Source organism: Filicampus tigris, chromosome 9, assembly GCF_054856515.1.
Source record: "Filicampus tigris isolate MCC_2025a chromosome 9, RoL_Ftig_1.0, whole genome shotgun sequence".
Classification (NCBI taxonomy): Eukaryota; Metazoa; Chordata; class Actinopteri; order Syngnathiformes; family Syngnathidae; genus Filicampus; species Filicampus tigris.
This window is the reverse complement of record NC_141225.1, coordinates 11,762,069-11,781,356: the sequence shown is the minus strand read 5'-3', so window position 1 is coordinate 11,781,356 and position 19,288 is coordinate 11,762,069. Positions and strand designations below refer to the sequence as shown.

General features: G+C 40.0%; 1 long non-coding RNA gene across 1 annotated transcript; it reads left to right on the top strand.

Moving 5' to 3' along the window:
• The first annotated feature begins 9,753 nt into the window (after positions 1-9,753).
• On the top strand, positions 9,754-12,351 carry LOC147141945 (uncharacterized). Its single transcript, XR_015088075.1, has 3 exons — positions 9,754-11,012; positions 11,142-11,274; positions 11,964-12,351. It is a non-coding gene; the product is annotated as an uncharacterized LOC147141945 (long non-coding RNA).
• The last annotated feature ends 6,937 nt before the right edge of the window (positions 12,352-19,288 follow it).

Here is a 19,288-nt window from a genome sequence, read left to right as displayed (position 1 = left end):
ATATGCTACGCTATCGACTGTGTGCTCAAATTCATTCATTATTGCTTTTTTTCTTTCTAAATTCAAATTTTGAGGCGTATTAGCTTTTTTTTTTCTCCTTTTGTCCTGACCCTCAGCATGCTTTAAAATTGATTGGGTTGCAGGTAAAAATTTGAAAAAGAAAAGAGTGAAAAGCGAGGGTTCACAGACTGCAAGGAAAGGAAGCCAGTGACACGAAAGGACTCAACTGGCAGCAGGATAGTTGACAATTTGGATGAAAATATGAAAGTGTGTTTTAGAAGATCTAATGAGAAAGTATTTCAAAAAATAGTGTACCTCATATGATGCTTTTCACCTTGAAAGAATCATTACAGCTTCAAGGGTTTCAAGTCAGCTTTACACAATCAGGACTCGGAGCCAATCACTGATCAACGATCAGCATGTTAAAAGAAAAAAAAAATGAAACGACAACCAATCACCGATCCGGTCAGAAGATGGACAAGGTTAATCTACCCAATCTATTTAAACAACTTGTTGATTTTCTGTACAGTCTAACCATGCTATACCGGTTCAGCCCACGAATAGCTAAGAATGTGTATAATTGATATCCTTTGAAATGCATTGGGGAAAAAAAATACTTAAACCCTGAAGTCTCTCTCCAAAAAACTGATAAACATTCTATACAAGGAAAATAGGGGGACATGACACCACCCCCAAACAAAAATATTGGAATTAAAAAAAGCCTGAATGTTTATGGTGAGAAACTTTGGATTGATCACAATGGCAGCACAGAACGTACACGGAGTGAAGGACATTGTGTTTGCTGGAACCGATCAATGACTTGATCATTGGGAAAATTAGGACATTACAATGGATCACAGATTTTGCATCAAATGCAAACTACTTGACGATCCAATCTCAGGTCTGTGTAAAGTGGTTGATCTGTGTACAGTATGGTTTGAAATCAGGTTGTCAAATTTGGGTTCAAAGTATGATTTCAAGCAGGCTCAGGCTTTCAAATTACAGCTTCAAGAAACGATTTTATGGTTTCAAATTAGTATACCAGTTTAGGGTCTCAAGTTATAGCTTCAAGAAAGGTTTTAAGGTTTCAAATTAGGGTTTCAAGCCCGAGTTATAGTTTCTAAGTACGGTTTCAAATTATGGTTTTAAAATTGGAAGTAGGTTTCAAATGAGATTTTAAGACAGGTTTATAATATACAATTAAGATTTCAAGATAGGGTTAGGCTTTCAAATGAGGATTAATAATTAAGGTTATCATTGTCATTGGCAGATACAATGAGTTGATTCCAGGACACTATTATTGCTGAAAAACTATTAATACTCATGCAGGAAGACTTATCACCATTACATGGCCGCTCGCCACGATACATGGCTGTTGATTTGTGCGACATGCTCTATGCGTGTACCTGTGTGCAGCCTGCGTGGGCCAACCAGCGTGAAATAGCACAGTGACCGCTGTGGGAGTTCAAAGTCACCATTGTGTGTGTGTGAATACGTAACTATATGGGGACTCTTTAGAACATATTAGAAAACGTAGCATTATTTGTGTTAACTCCTATTCACTGTGTTTGTACACATTCAAGGTTAAATGATAACCATAGAAATATTGTGTGGGATGGTGAGCCACTGAGTGTGTATGCCACTGACTTTGTTTGATGGGAGTGTAATGCGTGTGTGTGTGTGTTTACTTTGCCTGTTGGGCGGGCCGTGTTTTGCATGATTGTGCAGTAATGGGTTTTGGCAGCTGTGTAATTTCTGTTGATTTATCCTGACCTTGAAAGAAAAAGAAAAAAAAAGATACTTGTGGAGTGTCATTTGCAGTGCACACATACATTAACGAAAAGGGACACGTGCACAAAAAAAATAGAAATTGAAATTTGAATTGAATTTTTTTTCTTTTTTTCCATTTGCTTTTATTTGTTTCTGTTCCAATCTGTAGAAATATGTCTTCAATAAAAAATGGTTGGATCACTGCTGAAAAATATTAAGAACATTATCAATTAATCAATTTCGACTTGACTTTCATCATAAAAAAAATAAAAAATAAAAAAAAAACACAAAAATTAAACAAAAAATCTTAAGGATAATATCTCAAAAGAATCAAAAGAAAGGTGTCAAACTCAAGGCCTGGGGGCCAGATCCAACCCACGGCATCATTTTATGTGGCCCGTGAAGGCAAATCACATGTTGACTTGACATGTTCCTTTCAAATTGTCTTCACTTTTAACACTACATGAGATATTGCAAACATTTGTTACCAATCCCTCCTTTAAAAAAAATTGATGAGTTGAACAAACGATTTACTGGTTTCTGATTGTAAAACTAGTTATCCATCAATTTGTTGTGTATATGTGATAATATAAGGCAATCATACATTTCTATGGGTTCACAGTCGTAACGCCCTCCGAGGGACACCATAACTATGAATCATAAGGCCCGCGACAAAAATGAGTTTGACACCCCTGTTTTAGAGACATCCTACAATTGGCCGTTGCTACCTACGAAAAGAAGAGTGGCAAATTCTTGGTGTGGGCTTGTCGGAACTGTCGGACCAAATCATCTTGTGGGTGGCAAAGTCCCACCCTGAAGAGCAGAGCTGGGCACTTGACCCTTTTTTGCCCGTCCGGCCGCGACCCTCCACCCTTGACCCGGGTACCCTTCCAGCCGCGAACCCCCGGATATATACATAAACATTGTCGGCCCCCGCCCCGTTCCGACCCCCCCCCCCCCCCCAAAAAAAAATAAAACCTGCATTACGCGGGAGGGATGCTAACGGAAGAGGTTTATTTAAAGACAATTAGCTGGCTAACTTACTATTCAAACCCGCTGTGGACACGCTTCAAACGCGCCACTTACTCACGTACTTACCCAGCTGCGTGTACCTTCCATTGTAACTTCCATTGCGCGCCCTGGGGTTGGTTTTGTCGTATTGTATATTATTATTTAATAAGTTATTTCCACACTTCTCCTCCTTCACACTTTCCGGCCTTCAAAATAAAAGCATGCCAGAAAACCACTACACAGCAGTTTTGCTACGGCGTATTTCCGGAATAGGAAAGTGCATGATGTGCCATACTTGAGTGCTGCGCGCATCTTGAATATACTCCCGGACACAAGTTGTTTTGAAAGAAGCCTAAAAAGAAGCCTTTCACCGAGTAGGCTGAGATGAAATTTGGCCGCCTCGCGAGCACATCACATGCATGACGGCCGATTAGTGGGCCGGGCTAAAATCCACTTCTGGCCATACTTAGTTCAGCCATTTTTAAAATTTGGCACCCCCCACCCCTCCACCCCAAAAATGGGCATCCGGCCGGGCCAGAAGGTCCGACTGGTCCAGTCCAGGGACGAACTGCCCAGCTCTGCTGAAGAGATTTATATTTCTGTCAGTAGGGGACTGACAGAAATGTATTATTGCCATAATACCCGTGCTGTCGCTCTGTAGACGCACATCTCCAACTTTCGCACGCGTCCATGAACTTCAAGTTAGTATTCATTCAACAATTGACTTGAACTGAACCATGAAAAACGTATTTTGGAATTCTCACATTATAAGGTCAAAGGCGACATTGGTGCATCGTTGTGATTCTTTCATGAATAGATCAGCTTTTAAATCATGTCAGCTGCTTAATTATGGTGCCCAGTATACAACATTATATCTCGGCCTTGTTTGGTTTCATTTTCATACAGTCCTACTTCCACTCCCCAGTCAGAACATTCACATATTATGCACCCCCAACCACCCTCCAGCTATAAGCACACACACACACACACATATACACACCGACACACACACACACACACACTTGGTGTTAGTGGGTCAAGTAACCATCGAGGGACCAGCGAACAACAATGTCACTAATTTCCCTGTCAAGTGCTGTTGGCTGGCTTGAATGGGTCACTGGTTAGGTGGGCCATCGAACAAAAAAGACCCGAGAATACAGTTAATTATTACGCTGCCGCTTTATTTAAACCATAGATAAAGAGTCTAATGAGGTCGAAAGACCTTTGGTGTAATAACTAATAATCACTAATTACGCAGACAATGTATAAACGTATTATAGGGCTCACATTTGATCCTGTTCTTTTCACTTTCAGTATGGCGCTATTTGATCAAATAGTTGCAGCGATGGGGTTGCACTGAACTCTATAGAGTAAAACATGTTTTTATTTAAGAGGAAGCCTTTATTTGTGCAAACGCTTGTCGTAGTGTAATTCGCACACGCATACACTGAGTGGGAATGGCACCTGAATGCAAAGTCGAATGTACAACTACACTATTGGACTCACAAAGTGATTTTGTAATGATAAATAAATAAATAAAACAATAATGTATTAATTATGGGGAACAGAGACTCTCCACACTTTGCTATTTAGCCACAGGTAGATATGAAATTATACATACTTGTATAGTTACGTATTCTTGTAAAACACAATTCTGATTGGCCAATCGATCTTCAACCTTGCAAAGCAATTCACCTGCAATTCAAATTTCGTATCGCACATAAACTACTTCTACTTCAGTGTTTTAAATTAGCAATATAGTGCCATGTAGTGGGGACTTTTTCGGTGGTGGTGATGATGTCACCTTTTTAAGACCACAATGTTGCGTTCTGTCCTACTTTCCCGTGAGGGGAAACAAGGAGGCATTTTTTTAGACGCTGTCAGAGAGCACCATTTGAAGCTGTAACGAAATGTGTGAAAGTGTCCTGTCTGCAGATTTAGGTCCAATAAGAAACAAAAGCCACCATAATAGTACACATTAAGCCATTAAGACTCATTTAAAAATGTGACATTACCTCCACCAGGGCTTATTTATTGTATTGCTTCCCATAGACTTTTTCCCCATTACCTTCCTTTCTCTCCTCTCCTCACACTTCTTTCATCGATTACTACGATAATAGAAGTCAATGTCTTTTTCCCCCTCCGCTCTCACAACCACCATTATCACACTTCTCGCTGCTCGAATAGTATGTGTGTGTATGTGTGTGAGAGAGCGGCTCAATGGCAGTGCAGCAAGGTTCACCGTTCACCCCTCCTCATTTTCTTTTAAATTGGATATAAGTCAATGATCAAAGATTACCACTAAATTACTGCCCCTTGATAAATTTTCCAAGTAATGCAACCTTTTTGCACCTTGCACAACATGTGTGCCGTATATAATGAGGTAGATCCTCAATCATCAATCAATCAACAGTCAATCAACAGTGTGACACTCCCGTGTACCTCGACAATTGCAGCTGTAACAAAACGCTGTACATTAATCATAAAAGATAATAATAATGATAATAATAATAACCGTTTTCAAAAACCATGCCACCCCTAGTTATGTTACTTTGCTGTACCGACACCAAAATCTTTTTTTTTTCACTGGTCCCAAACCAGTGTTCATATCGCTAGCTAAACTAACTGGGCCCGTCTACAAAAATGCAAAATGAAAGGAAACTCCACCCATGCGCTCGGCATGAAAATAGAGCCCTGAGACTCCCTCCTGGCAGATCAACCAAGATGGCATAGATTACTGACTCTTTTTTAACCAATGGAGGGGTCTGGTGGTATGGTGAGTGTCTGATGGGAGAGGATTTGAGCATACTCCATGGTTGGTTAGCATCACTAGCTCAAATAGAATTAAAACTTACAAGGGCCCCAGCACTAAGGCTTGAGGTACACCACTGTTGAAGTTGCAGAGTCGTCTCTGTGATTGGAGGTGGTGTTTTTTTTACCAATGTAGCTGATCCCTTCAAAGTCAACTAACCAAAACAAAAGTTGATATCCGTTTTGAGATGCATGTCAGCACTTGTCTCAAAACAATCATGACATTTATTCTATTGTTAGCAGGCCTGTCAGCCTCATTGGATCAGGAGGTGATGACAAGTGTCACGACAAAAAAAAGAGGAGGCGCAATTAGAAGTCAGACTGCTAGATACGCTATCTGTCCAAAACACCTCTAGCGATTCTAATATGAAACTGACCTCTACCCCCTGTTGTAAAGCATGGGGTAATTGAGGTTAACAATATAATATGACCTCTGAAGGCTTGCATGTGTGTGTGTGTGACTGTTACCGGTACTTCTGTTGAAATGTTTCCCTCTAAAGTGTGGAAATGGATGAGCCAGACATCTTTTGAATATTCTTATCTGCCGCTCCAAAGGGATCATAAATGGGATGCAGTGTATTAAATCCGAGATACAGCCAGTGAGCGCTACAACACACTGGCCAAACTGCTGCATCGTCTTCATAGAGTGAAATCATGAGTTGTTGCTAGCTACGATTATCTTTTTTCATCCTGAGCTGGAATTTCATGTGGATATTTCAAAATGATCAAGTAAGATTTGATAGCGGTTAATATAAACATTGAAACCGATTCATGTTCAGAGGTAATTATTTAATTAATCACTTCCTTATCCGCATAGTTTGACAATTTGACATTAAAAAAACATATACAGTATATACGGAGCTGGGTATACCGCCTATGTGATGGACCGGTCCGCCTATGGACGCCCATTTTGTAGGCAATGAACGATAGACGGGAAACTTAACTTAAAAAATTTAATCAAGTGTCACGATTGAAAAGGGCATAAACTGTTCCATTAACTGTTCCTGATACACAGGAGCGGAATAAATTAACACATCTCAACTTTGAGGACCGTAAGTGTTCCAAAAGTATGTTTTAGAATGTGCAAAACACAACATAACATAATGTATTGAAAGTATTGTGATATTTCATCAACCGATTGATACTTGTATCGGCACAAAAAGTGCAAAAAAATTTATCCCAGCGATATTTTATTAGAACATTGATTGACATTAATTTAAAAAAATCATTAAATTATAGAATATTACACTCAACTGACAATTTCTGGTCTTTTCTCAATATTTAATAGCTAAGAAAGTCAGATTTTTTTTTTAACACATCACATAGAGTCTGTCGTCTTCCAAAAAATCCATTATTATATGGCATCCATACAGCGTATTATTTGCTTTAAATTTCTGATGCTATCTCACACCCAGAAAACCACTGCTGTCATGACACCCCCCTCAAAAAAAAACACTGTGTCATTTAAATTAGAAATAGGAAATGAGGAAAATAATCACTGAAAAGCCCCATCTTATACAGTACATTTATTCAGATTTTTATAAAACCACAGCGCCTGAGGAAAAGCAACTAATCAGAGACAGAAGGCATGACTAACAAGTCATTCTCTTTCACTCACGGGCAAACTCACAGCAGCTTTTATGGCATTTACTAATACACAGTGAAGTCAGTCTACATTTAAATCTTGCTGCAAACTTAACACTGCAAACTCACCATACAAATAGGACACCACTTAAAACATCCATCTTTCAGACGCCCCACTTCCAAGCAACACACTCTCTGTGTCAAACGTACAAGTGTATCTAGACCTTCAACGTGTCCATAGGGACCTGGAAACATGCATGTTGATGAGTTTGGCTGCGGGCGGGTTGGGACGGGGTCTCATGATGTGTGTGTGGGGGGGCGGGGGGCGCCTCCGTGTGAGGTACCGCTGCCACTGCTACTGCTGCCACTCCATCCCACAACATTTCACCTAGCGCTTAGAAAGGTCACCATGTATAAGCCAGTGGCAAATCATGGGGAGGAAGAAAAAAAAAAAAAAAAAAAGATTAAATGGAGTTGTTTCTCTTGGTAACCTGCCTGAGGTAGTGTGTTGCATGTACTCTAATGCGCCCAACATGGAGGTGGTTATGTAGAAATGAAGGGAAATCAATCCAATAATGTGATTTCAAGAATGTCGTAGCTACCAATATTGCTGGGAAATGATCCTAGCAGCATGCTAATTAGATCGTCCATCTATTGAGATTTGGTGAAGCAGCAAGTGACACAAGGCGGCTTATGTTTATTTATCTGGCGACAAGTCTTTGGCGTACCCCTTGCCCAAAGTTGCCTGGGATAGGCCCTGGCTTACCCGTGAGCCTAATGTGGACAAGCGCTATTGAGGAAGGATGGATGGCAAGCAAACCAGTGAAATAATCTCTAATCTATGTGCAAAGTAGTTGTAATTACTCTCTAATACTATCTTGCACGTGGATGTCAGATAAGACGCTCTGCTCTTTTGCAAATTCAACGATCCTCCTTGAGAGAAGATGGCACTAAGAAGATTTGCCATGAGGCTATTTAAATTTGCTACATTAAAAAATAAATAAATAAAAGCACGCAGGCCCGGTTTCAGATAGAAGCGTTGTGTCCACCCACGGTGTCTCCACGAGAGGGAGAAAGAACAAATATCCTGACAGTGGAGAGCCACCCACAATCATGTGCTCACCATCCATTAAGTCATTACGCATGCAGCGCAAGCGCTGAAGTTGCATCTTTGTATTCGTATGAGGAAATCACTATGGACTGCACACGCATCTCACTGGGAGTATACTTTACACCAGTTGTTCGCAAACCTAATCAAAATGATGCAGGGGTTTTGTTTTTAAAGTGTTATTACTGTGAACTACTATGCGCAATTTGGACACTGTGCTTAAATGTAGGGAAAGAAATAAGCGTACTTCATCATTCAAATAAAAATTATGCTTAATAAATGTTCTAAAACAAACTGGAATGTTTGTATGTACTTTAAAGTTAAATACAAATGAAAAATGAGCTGTATCTGCAAAAAGTTTGGATGCATAGTTACAAGTTTCATTCTAATTTGTATCGCATGATTTAAATATTGTAAATATAATTTACATTTAAATCACTGATTCTTTCATCACCACTAGAGCGAGGCCACAAGTACTCCAGTTGTCAGGAGCATGAGATTGAATGTGATTGGTTGATTCTGAACACAGTCACCCACCTGTAATAAGAAGGGTGTGAAAACTTTTGCAACCACATCACAGTGGACCCCGCATACTTGCAGTCTAGCAACAGAGGATTCACCCATTCATGTTTTTTTAAAAAATATTTTTCAATAATATACAGGAAGGCCTCGATTTATGACATACCCAACCAACGATTTTTCGACTTCACGACGCCTGACCAAGATTCCTTGCGGTCAAACGTGCGCAGAGTGTCCCGTGAAACCGGGTATTCCGATCCTGTCTGTGTGCACCAGCAGTATCTTTGCCTTTTTCACCCAGCCCTCCTTCTTCTCCATCCACCTCTCAGCAGTAAATACAGCATCTTATTTTTACATTTTAATGTATTTTAGTTTTTTATCCAAAGCATTTTGACATAAATTTCAACTTTAATGGTGAAATCCGACATACGCGGACATTTGGGTGACATTGCCAGTGTAGGAATGTAACATAAATGGAGGACTTCCTGTATTTAATTTTTTTTTGTGGGGTTGGCGCAAGCACCGTTTTTTTTCTGGTTTATCCCCATTTTTTGACAAATGTTTTGGGTTATTTTTTTCCACCTTTTTCTTTCTGATGCATAATGGCTGTCAATTATACTCTGATTTTCACAATTCATGGTCACTATCCCCCACACATTGCAGAGATCCAGCGTACTTTATTTTTTACTTCTCCTCTTGAAAACATTTTTTTTTTAAATAAATTAAGTCTTGCAAGTCACAATGTTGAAACAATTTATCTTGGTCTCATTTTTAAAAATCACAAAACCTCGGTATTTGGAAATGGGTGTGTAGACTTTTATTTTCCATTTTAAAGCAGGTTTAATTGAGAGCAAAACTCATTTTATGTGCTTCAAAACGCATGTGTCAAATAAAGGTCGCGGTTCGTCATCAAAGGGAGCGACTTAGGACAAGTTTGAAAAGAATCAAGCCAAAGGTGCCTCAGGTCTGCAGAACGTCAGAAGATCCGCGACTTTAATTTTCTGCTCTCCATTTCAATTTCCTGCACCGCCACTTCGGTTTCTATTTCTTGTCCCCCTCTCCCACTTAATTCAGTCTGCTACCGCTCTTTTTTGTCCAATTCCTCTTCTTCTATTTCCTCGACCCTAATCCGACGGCAAATCACGTGACTGCGCCGTTGGTCCCATCCCATTGTAACCGCAACTCACCTATCACAGTAAAATCAGAATAATGAAGGTTATTAGTCATTTTAAATGTCATTCTTTCAGACGTTTTATGTATCGCTGGCTTCCGTGGACGATGTAGCACATTAAAGCCAGATTCCCGATGCCTAATGGCGTGTGAACACGGATAGGCTATTAACATAAAATGATGTGCTTTGCGATAACGAGTGGATTTACTTGGCTTACAATGCCACGAGCGGCTGCGCGGAAATAACGCGGAGGAGAGAAAAAAAGAGAGGAGGCTAATTCAGTCCTAATTCAAAGCCCGAGGCCTTCTTATCTGTTTTGTTCTTGTACGTACAGTATCAAGTGGCTCTCCACTCCTGCAAGTGCAATATGGTCCAAGGCTATTTTAGAAGCTGCCAGATGCGCTGTGACCATTGCAACCAGCAGATTGAAAGATAAGGCTGCAGGCGAGGCATTTGGTCTCGTGAGCTACATTATAAAAATGATCATTTTTACCTCTGCCAAGTGCAAAAACATGAAGGTTAAAGGTATTGAACCATTGCAAGATTACAGAGAAACCTTGTTGTTCGCGGGTCAAGCGCCGATGCGAATAGTGAAAATTTGCAACTAATAGACACCGCCCCCAAACATGTTTACAATTGTGCCACAAAACACCAGATTTGGGTGGTGGAGTGTTGGACACATAAGGTGGACCAAAGTGCGTGGAAGCAGAGTGGCAAGAGCAGGAGTAATTTAAAAAAAGAATGCATTTCAAAAGAACGTTAAAGGTAAACAAGGTGCATAGAAACATCAAAACACTTGAATAACCTAAAGTAAAAAAAAAAAGTTCAAAGCAGCAAAGAAACTCGGAATAAAATGAGCTCACAAAAGGAAACATAACATGACTAGGGTAGGGTTATATGACATTAAACCAACAAAGAAAGAAGCCAGGGAACTAAGTCCATGCAAACTGACAAGACACCGAGGTACACCTGGACAAGAAATGAGCGGCTGGAAAAAAGCAGACTGGTAGACACTGAGAACACAGCTGACGAGCACAGGTGGAGATGAACTTCTGCTGTAACTCATGTTAGGGTTAGACTTAGTTGCTAGCGATTACTAGCTGATTTCTTTAAACTTCCTCTGCTGCCAATCCTGATTTGGATCTTTCTTTATATCACCTTGAGAAGTTTTCTCTGGTGACAACTAGACAAGGAGCTTCACCTGCCTGGAATCTTCCATCAGGCTGCTATCAGCAGGTGACCAACGCAAGCTATTCGTCTGCTGACATGGTGCCTTAGAAGGAGCCCCAGTATGCAACTGGTAAAGTCCTATCCATCTTAGGTGATTTTCAGTGGACCAGGAATTCAGTCTATTCTAATAGGCAGCTGCGTGATTTTTTTCTTCACTTTTGCAAGAGAGATTTATTTTCTAAAGAATTAAACCGAACCCTAAACTCTTGCCCCATTGTTAAAAATGGTACACTGCTGTCACAGCTGGCCATTCCGCCTAGCCGACCGACTGGTCCGTCTAGCCGCCTATGACGGATGCCCGTTTTTTGCAGGTGATAAATGAAAATGGGAAATTAAAAACACATTCCAAACACGGGCACATTCCAATACTCTGATTATCTTACACCTTCTGCCTGACTGTTTACGATTGTCTGTGACTATTTTACGATGGAACATAAACAATCCTGGTACCGTATGTCTGACACCAGCAGACTTTGAGAGGTCTACTTCCGGACCATCTGCTGAAAAGCTCCTCAACTACCCAAGCAATGTTATCAGCCTGACTTTTGACTTTAGAGGTTTGCTAATACATTCTCAAATAATAAGTACATCTCTAATATGTACATTTCTAGACACCACACGTCACCCAGGTTTCGACAGAACAGGTTTAGCCTCCCGCCCCAGCTTAAAAAATGATAGTCGCACTTTTCCTTTCACTCAATAACAAGCCCCTATAGGAGGTGTAAATTGATTTGTGATCTTTCTGTAAATGACTTTCAGATGAATGCACAGAGTGAAACAGAACAAATGATTTTAGATGACAGCAGCAGCAAGCCACCGCCAATCACCTTGTGAAGTTGATCTGCCGTCAAACGCCACGCGTCGACAGTATTGATCGTGGCCTTTTCATGGAATCGTTGATATTACCAGAGGCTAAATCGCTAATATGTTAAGCTATGCAGTCATAAATATACAGTACTTCTTGTCGTTATCGTCAACGTTATCTGAGATGTTTAATGCCTTACTCTTGCAAACAAACATTTTCATGAATTGCCAACTGTTGATTGATGACCAGTGCTTGGATGGCACTGCAAATGTACCAATTTCATGTTGTGGTTTGAAAAAAACAACAACAACAAACTAAAGTAAACTAAGTTTATAAACTAAACCAAGTCCAGTCATTGAGAACCCCTGTCCAGCGTGTTTTACATGTCTCCTTCCTCCAACACACCAAATTCAAATGATCGGGATCGTTTAACAGGCTTCTGCAAAACTTGCTGATGGGCTGATCATTTGATTTGATGAATGGTGCATGCCCACTGAAATGCTTGGGGTCTTACAATTTGAAAAGAATGCAGATCATATTCAGTTTGTGTTAACAGCGTCATGCGGTCACTTTTAACAATGCAAATGAGAGAGAGGACTCTTATTAAAATAGGATGAATTGCACTTGTGAAATGAAGAGAGATAAAAAGTCCTGTTACCCTCTTTTGTTTAGATAGGTAAAGGTCTCAGTGACATTTAGGTAAAATAATCCTATTTCTGTGAATGTCATACGATTTTTCAAAAAGATTTTATTCATACGGACCCCATGCAATTACACCACCGACCACTAGGCGTCCACGGACACTGCTCGAGAATAAGCTCCTCATGCAAATTAGAGTGGCTACGTCTATAGAAATGTTCAAGTCCTAACCTAACATATTTTTAGACTCTGTGCCCCAAGGCATCTCAATTTTGGTCTGTTTCACTGCCACTTCTCTTCTGTCCGCCCCCCATCTCGTGCCTGAAAAGGGAGCTAGCCGGCGATGAGCTAAGTGAGGCTGCTGCTGTGAGGATTCTGCATCGACCGGCTGCGACAGGACCTGGGAAGGACCACTTCCCCGGAGGCATCTACCTGCTGTGTTTTATTTCATCAAATGGACTCTAATGCTGTTTAAACTACTTCATCATATAATGTGATTCATGTTGCGCACTCAGCATCCATGTAGCCTGGTCATCTTGGAAAGCGGACCCTTCCATCTGTGATTCCTTCTCAAGGTTTCTTTTGTTTTTCCCCTTTGAGAAGGGCTGTATAGATAAAGTTGACTTGTTACAGGTGTACCTAACGTTGCTGCAGAGACACCCGCTCATGCGGGGTTAGTCCATGTTGTCGTCCTCTTACACGCATTTGCACACGCGTGTCCTCTTGTCAACCTTTGAAATGGGTCGTGTGACAAGCGCCGTGTCTGCAGGACTCGTGAGTCAGCAGCACGTCATCGCTTCAGAGCTCCATGTCCAAAGTCAGACAGTCACGTTATGCTTTTTACTTGGTCGTCCTCTCTTTTTCTTCTTCTTCTTCTGTCCCCGTCACTCCATCTTTCTCCCCGCCTCCGTCTCCATCTCCATCTCGTCCCTATGTCACGAGCGAGGCCGAGGCGCTCAGAGGCCCGTGGCCGAGCTGTCACTAGCGTTTATGTTAACCTTTCGTTGATGATGACATGCAATAGTTGAGCCAGCAGCGGCGCCTGACTCTCGTTAGTCCTCCACAGGCTCCTCACCGCCCTCCAACCCTTCCACCCGTTTTCTCTATCTATCTTTGACCCTGACTCTCTCCATGAGGCGTCTTGTCGTCACTGGACAACGCCAACTCAGCTCTTCCTCTAAATCTTTTTTTTTTCTAATTCCCTTCCCCCCCCCCCCCCCCATCGTCATCATTTTTTTCCCGAGGCTGACAAATGTCCTCAAAATCCCTTTTATCTACCAACTATTATTTCTCCCCTTTGTCCTTAACCCTGAAGAGATCCTACAGACCTTTTGTGTCGTTCAGTTCCAACCAATTTGGATGTCTTGAATGATCGTGGGTCAAATTTGTGAAAGGATCGCACTGGTCAACAGCAAATTTTAATCAGAGCTGGCTGTTTGTGTGCCTAAACGGATTTTTGATGCTGAATTAAAAACTGTCTTTACTTTTTTTTCTAGCACATCAGATTTTTGTGATATGTTCATTTGTTGTTTTTAAGTTTGACCTATAAAGGCTTGCGTAATGCAGATTTTGTCTTGTAATTAAGAGCTTTGGCGTTTCAGAAAAAAAAAATCCCAGAGAACCTGAAAACACGAGGGCGTATTTGGAATTAGTGCAAAAAAAAAAAAAAAAACTTACAAGTAAAAATTTACTTGCATCTATGATTAAAAAAGTTAGTAAAATGTGCTGACCAGTCTGATCAATCGTTTGCACTGCTTGAAGCGGAAGTCAACCCAAACATTTTTTTTCAAGATTTTTCAATTCTTTCACTTTTTCTATGTAGGCCCACACAAGTTGAAACAGGGCATTCTGATTAATATTGCGTTTGTGGAATATGAGTTAAGCAGCAAAATCCACCCCTTTTTAGCCATCTCAGAGCGTGGCCATTTTGTCACTTGCTGTCGACTGAAAGTGACATCAAAGTTGCTCAGGTAACAACCAATCATGGCTCAGCCTCAGAAAACAGGTGAGCTGTGATTAATCGTTACCTGAGACCTGGGCAACTGTGATGTCATGTTTCAACAAAACATTCTTGAAAAAAATGTCTGGGTTGACTTCCCTTTAAATAAGCCTAAAATGGCAAAACTGGACAAGAAAAAAACCTAATTCGTTCCTGGTGACAAAAGATCCAATCGAAACCCATTACATAAGGTGAGCCACTCCTTTGTATTAAGATTTCAATGTGACTACAGGCTTTGAATCTATAATTTATAAATTTGTCCACCAGATTAGGCAACTTTTTCTGAATTCAAGGCTGTGACCTCACAGCTGAAATGATAATGAGGGCGTCACTATTGAAGTTGGACAAATGGTGAGTGTATGTGTGCCCTTCATGTCTTTTCTCTTCCATTCCAATGAAGTTGGAACACTGTGTAATGAGAATGCAATGATTTGCAAATGGGTTTGTACATCTACATTTTATATCATAAACTAATTCAATAATGAAGACTTGAGATAAAATACGCCATATATATATATATTGTATATAAGTACATTCTGCCTATGTGATGGGCCGGTACGGACGGCCATTTTGTAGGTGATAAACGATAGACGGGAAACTAAAAGAAAAATGAATTCTATGCATAGTTGGAAGCCCATTTTTTTCCGTCCATGTAATCGTCTATTTTCGAAGGTGTATGTAATGTAATGTAAATGAATGCATGTAAAAGATATGTGTTACAATAGACTCTGACATGGTGGCTGCACAATGTTGTGTGTTAGGCGGTGAAGCTTCAAACTAGCTTTATCATCTCACCTACAGCAAGGTTAAATTGGTCCTTGTGTTACTCTACGTGTTTTTTCGAAGCTGCCCAGAACCTTTTTCACTTGTCATTGCCGCTCTGCATCACAAGAAAACAATCCTGAGAGCCATGTCACAACACATCTGCTCCTCGGAACGAGCAAATGTCTTGTGTTTACCATCACGGATATGAGGAAAATGTGTTTTTTTTTTTTTTTTGTGGTTAGATTAGCCAAAAAATGCTGCAACGGAGATGGATGTCATGCGGGACTGAGGGCGAACCTTGGTCTTATTATCGCAACCTGTCATCGGAGTATATTATATACAAACGTTTAAAATAAAGTCAGACATGAGGGAAATAATCCAAGAATAGAGAATAAAATGCCTTCACTTGTGTCTTGAGTGAGTGAAAAGCATGCGCTATTGGGTTGAGAACATGACTGATGTGGCTATCGTTGCATATTCAATTTATTGGATTTGAATGAATAATATTCACTTTCTGCTTGGTTGTGCTTATTTCTGCCTTCACTTGTGTCTTCAATAAACTCCTATGAGGTTTGATCAAGTCACTGACTCGGTCATTTAAGGATAGTCAATTTCTTTGCCTTCAAAAAGTGTTGCTCAGCATGTGTCTCACTGATTGATCAAAAACAACAGTAGAATATTCAATATTTTCTATTGTTTTTGTACTTTATAGCCATAATACGTTCATAGATATGAATAGGTTTTGTATAGAAAAGCATTGTACTTTTTGGGTACAATTGAGCATGTAGCCGGCAGGAAACTGTCCAAAAAGAAGTTTGAATGCAAAGTGATTTATTACATACAAGACTTGGCTCCATTTTTAATGTACTATTATTTCTCTTGAGTGGTTGTCCATTATGAGACCAGTGACTGGTGTATGGCGCCAATCATCCATGTGGCAATCAATTCATCAGTTACCATGGAAACGGCCCGGGTGAAAAGCAGATAAGTAGGGGAACGTGTGGAGATTGCTGACACCTGCTCTCCTTCCTTTCTCCGCGCGCACATATTCAATAACATTCCTCATAAACACGTGTTATGCGTTATGTAACTGATTGCACACACACACACATACCACCCCCCCCCCCACACACACACACAAACACAAGTTGCAACAACTACGTTAGCCCAGACTTTTTAGTTTTTGTCCCCCCCCATCCCTGCTTACCATTTTACCCCAAAGAGACTTAATTACAGTTCGATGTAATCAACTTGCAGAAATATACAAATGCACTGCAATTTTTTGGACATTTATGTTGTTACAACCAGTAGAATAAATGCCAATATAATAGGAATACTTAAAATATGCTTAATATTTAATCCTTTGCAATATAATAAATAAGTAAATGAATACTTGATACGTAATATCATAATATCTCTCCTCACCTTACAGCCTGTAAACTGACTAGCGTGATAGGCTTTACAGTATTTTGTCATTGTCCATTGCTGGCACACATGCACCCACTAATTAAAATATCATTAATAGTGCAGCCTTTTGAGGACCGATGCAATTACTTGAGCCGTGAGTGGAGTTCACGCCCATATATTACGAACACGTACGGGTTACCTCTACCTCTACGAGCCTTCTCTGTTGCCGGTCCCCCTCTTTGGAATGACCTTCCATGTTAGGCAAGCCCCCTGTCTGTCCACTTTTGAAACCCGTTTGAAGACACATTTCTATTCTTTGACTTTTGATCCGACATGAGACTGACAGTTTTCTGCTGTTTTCCGGTGTCTACTGTATGTAGTAATTTGTGTTTTAATTGATTGCTTTCACTTGTTATATTATTGCTATTTTGTTATTGTAATGTAAAGTGCTTTGTTACAGCGGTAGCTGTTGAGAAATATGCTGTATAAATAAAGTTATATTGTTTTGTAATGTGCCTCTCTTATCTCCTACCTCTTTTATCTACCCTTCGAAAATGGCTCATCCATTCTCCGTACTAAGATGGAGGAGGTGCACAGGTCAGAAGGGTGTCATAAAAGATGAGTTTGTGTCTCTTCCCCTGGGGGATACACCGGTGGCTCATAAGAAGCCGCAATTCAGGACGTAGAAAAACATGCAAAGTGGCAGGTGCCCACCATCCATGACAGGCAAACAGGATCCGCCTGTTTAAACTCAAAGTGACCTCAGCAACACATCATCCATTAGGTTTCTTATTAGAGCGGTCCTACAGGAAATGAAGTGCTAGTGGGGCTTAGCGATGTGCAGGAGCTGTGTGATTACCTCATTACACAGCCAATTATGCCGAACTAACCTGCACCAGACTTGAAGTTGCAACGCGAGACCAGAAAGAGAAAAAAAAAGTGAGATCCTGAAGTCAAAAAAGGCTTTTCTTCATGTATTTTTTATCGGTTTTAATTTTATCATCCGTCCATCCATTTTCTACAGCACTTATCCTGTCAAGGGTCATTGGGAGCTGGATGATGTCATCTGTGAATAGCATAGCTAGTGTACCGCTAGTATTATTATAGCCCCACCTGAAGCCTGACTGACACTCAACAAAAATATTGTGGTCAGAAAGAGAAACTTTTTCAGATGCTCGTTTATAACTCAGGGAAGGTTGAAGGCAGTCAGGTGGGCTGTCTCTGCTGATGCGGTGTCCCTTATTTATTTTTCAGGGAGTTGGCAACCCTACCCATGGCATACCTCCATTGGTTAGCTATTTCACTAGAACAAATACTGAGATTCAAAATAGAAGTTATGGGTTCTGCAATCAAACACGCAGCAACTTTTGTCTTTTTTTTAAATGGATAAATCTTGTGAAAACCTGAAGAGTTCTTTGCATCTTCGCTCATTAAGGCTTTGTGAGCCAGAGAGGTCAAAACGGGAGCAAAGATGAATAGAATCATAGATTAAGCCAGCAGAAATAAAATAAGTATTAAAGCTGTCTGCATTTTACATTCTAATTTTATTTTCTCATTCTTCATTATTTGTATTATTAGTGTATTTTATGTTTGGGTAATAAAGACTGGGAACCTGAAGAATCATAACTGGATTCAAAAATTTTCAAAACAAAGCCTATCCCAACCGATTATACACCATAAAAACAGCAAAAGGCGGATACATCACAAAGATAAAGATGAATGTTATCATATCACCACAGAGGTCATATTAGTTAGAACAATCATTTTAGATCTCATGTACATCGCACACTATAAACCAGGTAAACAAATGACACTATTTATGTGTTAACCTGATTGACTCTTCAGACTTCGTGATTCGCTTAATTAGGCGCGTGGGCGCTTGTATTTACTGTATGCTTGTAAGAGCGCTTCGCTTTCGACAATTTGTCTATTTCTAATACAGATTTTAAAATGAAACTCCACTAGGGAGGAATATATAGTCATTTACACAACATGATCCTCTAACTAGATGCAATATATTACCTGCAAATAGTTTTTTTTGTTTTTTTAATAACATTGTAATGTTCTTTGTTAGCATTGGTTCTACATGGTGACATCTCACAAAAAACTTGTGGATCTAAAACTTAGGAAACATTTTAACACGTGGAAAAAAATTATATTTGATTGTTGACCAATTGTTTTCTTACTGGTCATTTGTTTCTGAACAAAAAAATGTTTAGTATTCGTTTTTTGTTCGACTTGTTCAAGTTACCTCTAAAACCTTAGCTTGATTTCTGCCCTGGGTCTTAAATAATTAATAATTAAAAGGGGGGGAGAAATCACAAAAACAAAGAAAATTCAAAAAGTGAATTCAGAAATTGCTTTACTATCAAAAATGTCCTATTCCTCCTTAATTGTAAAACAATATTGGTCTTGATATCATTATAGCCCGATAATAGCCCTGTACTTACTTCATATTGGATCGATATC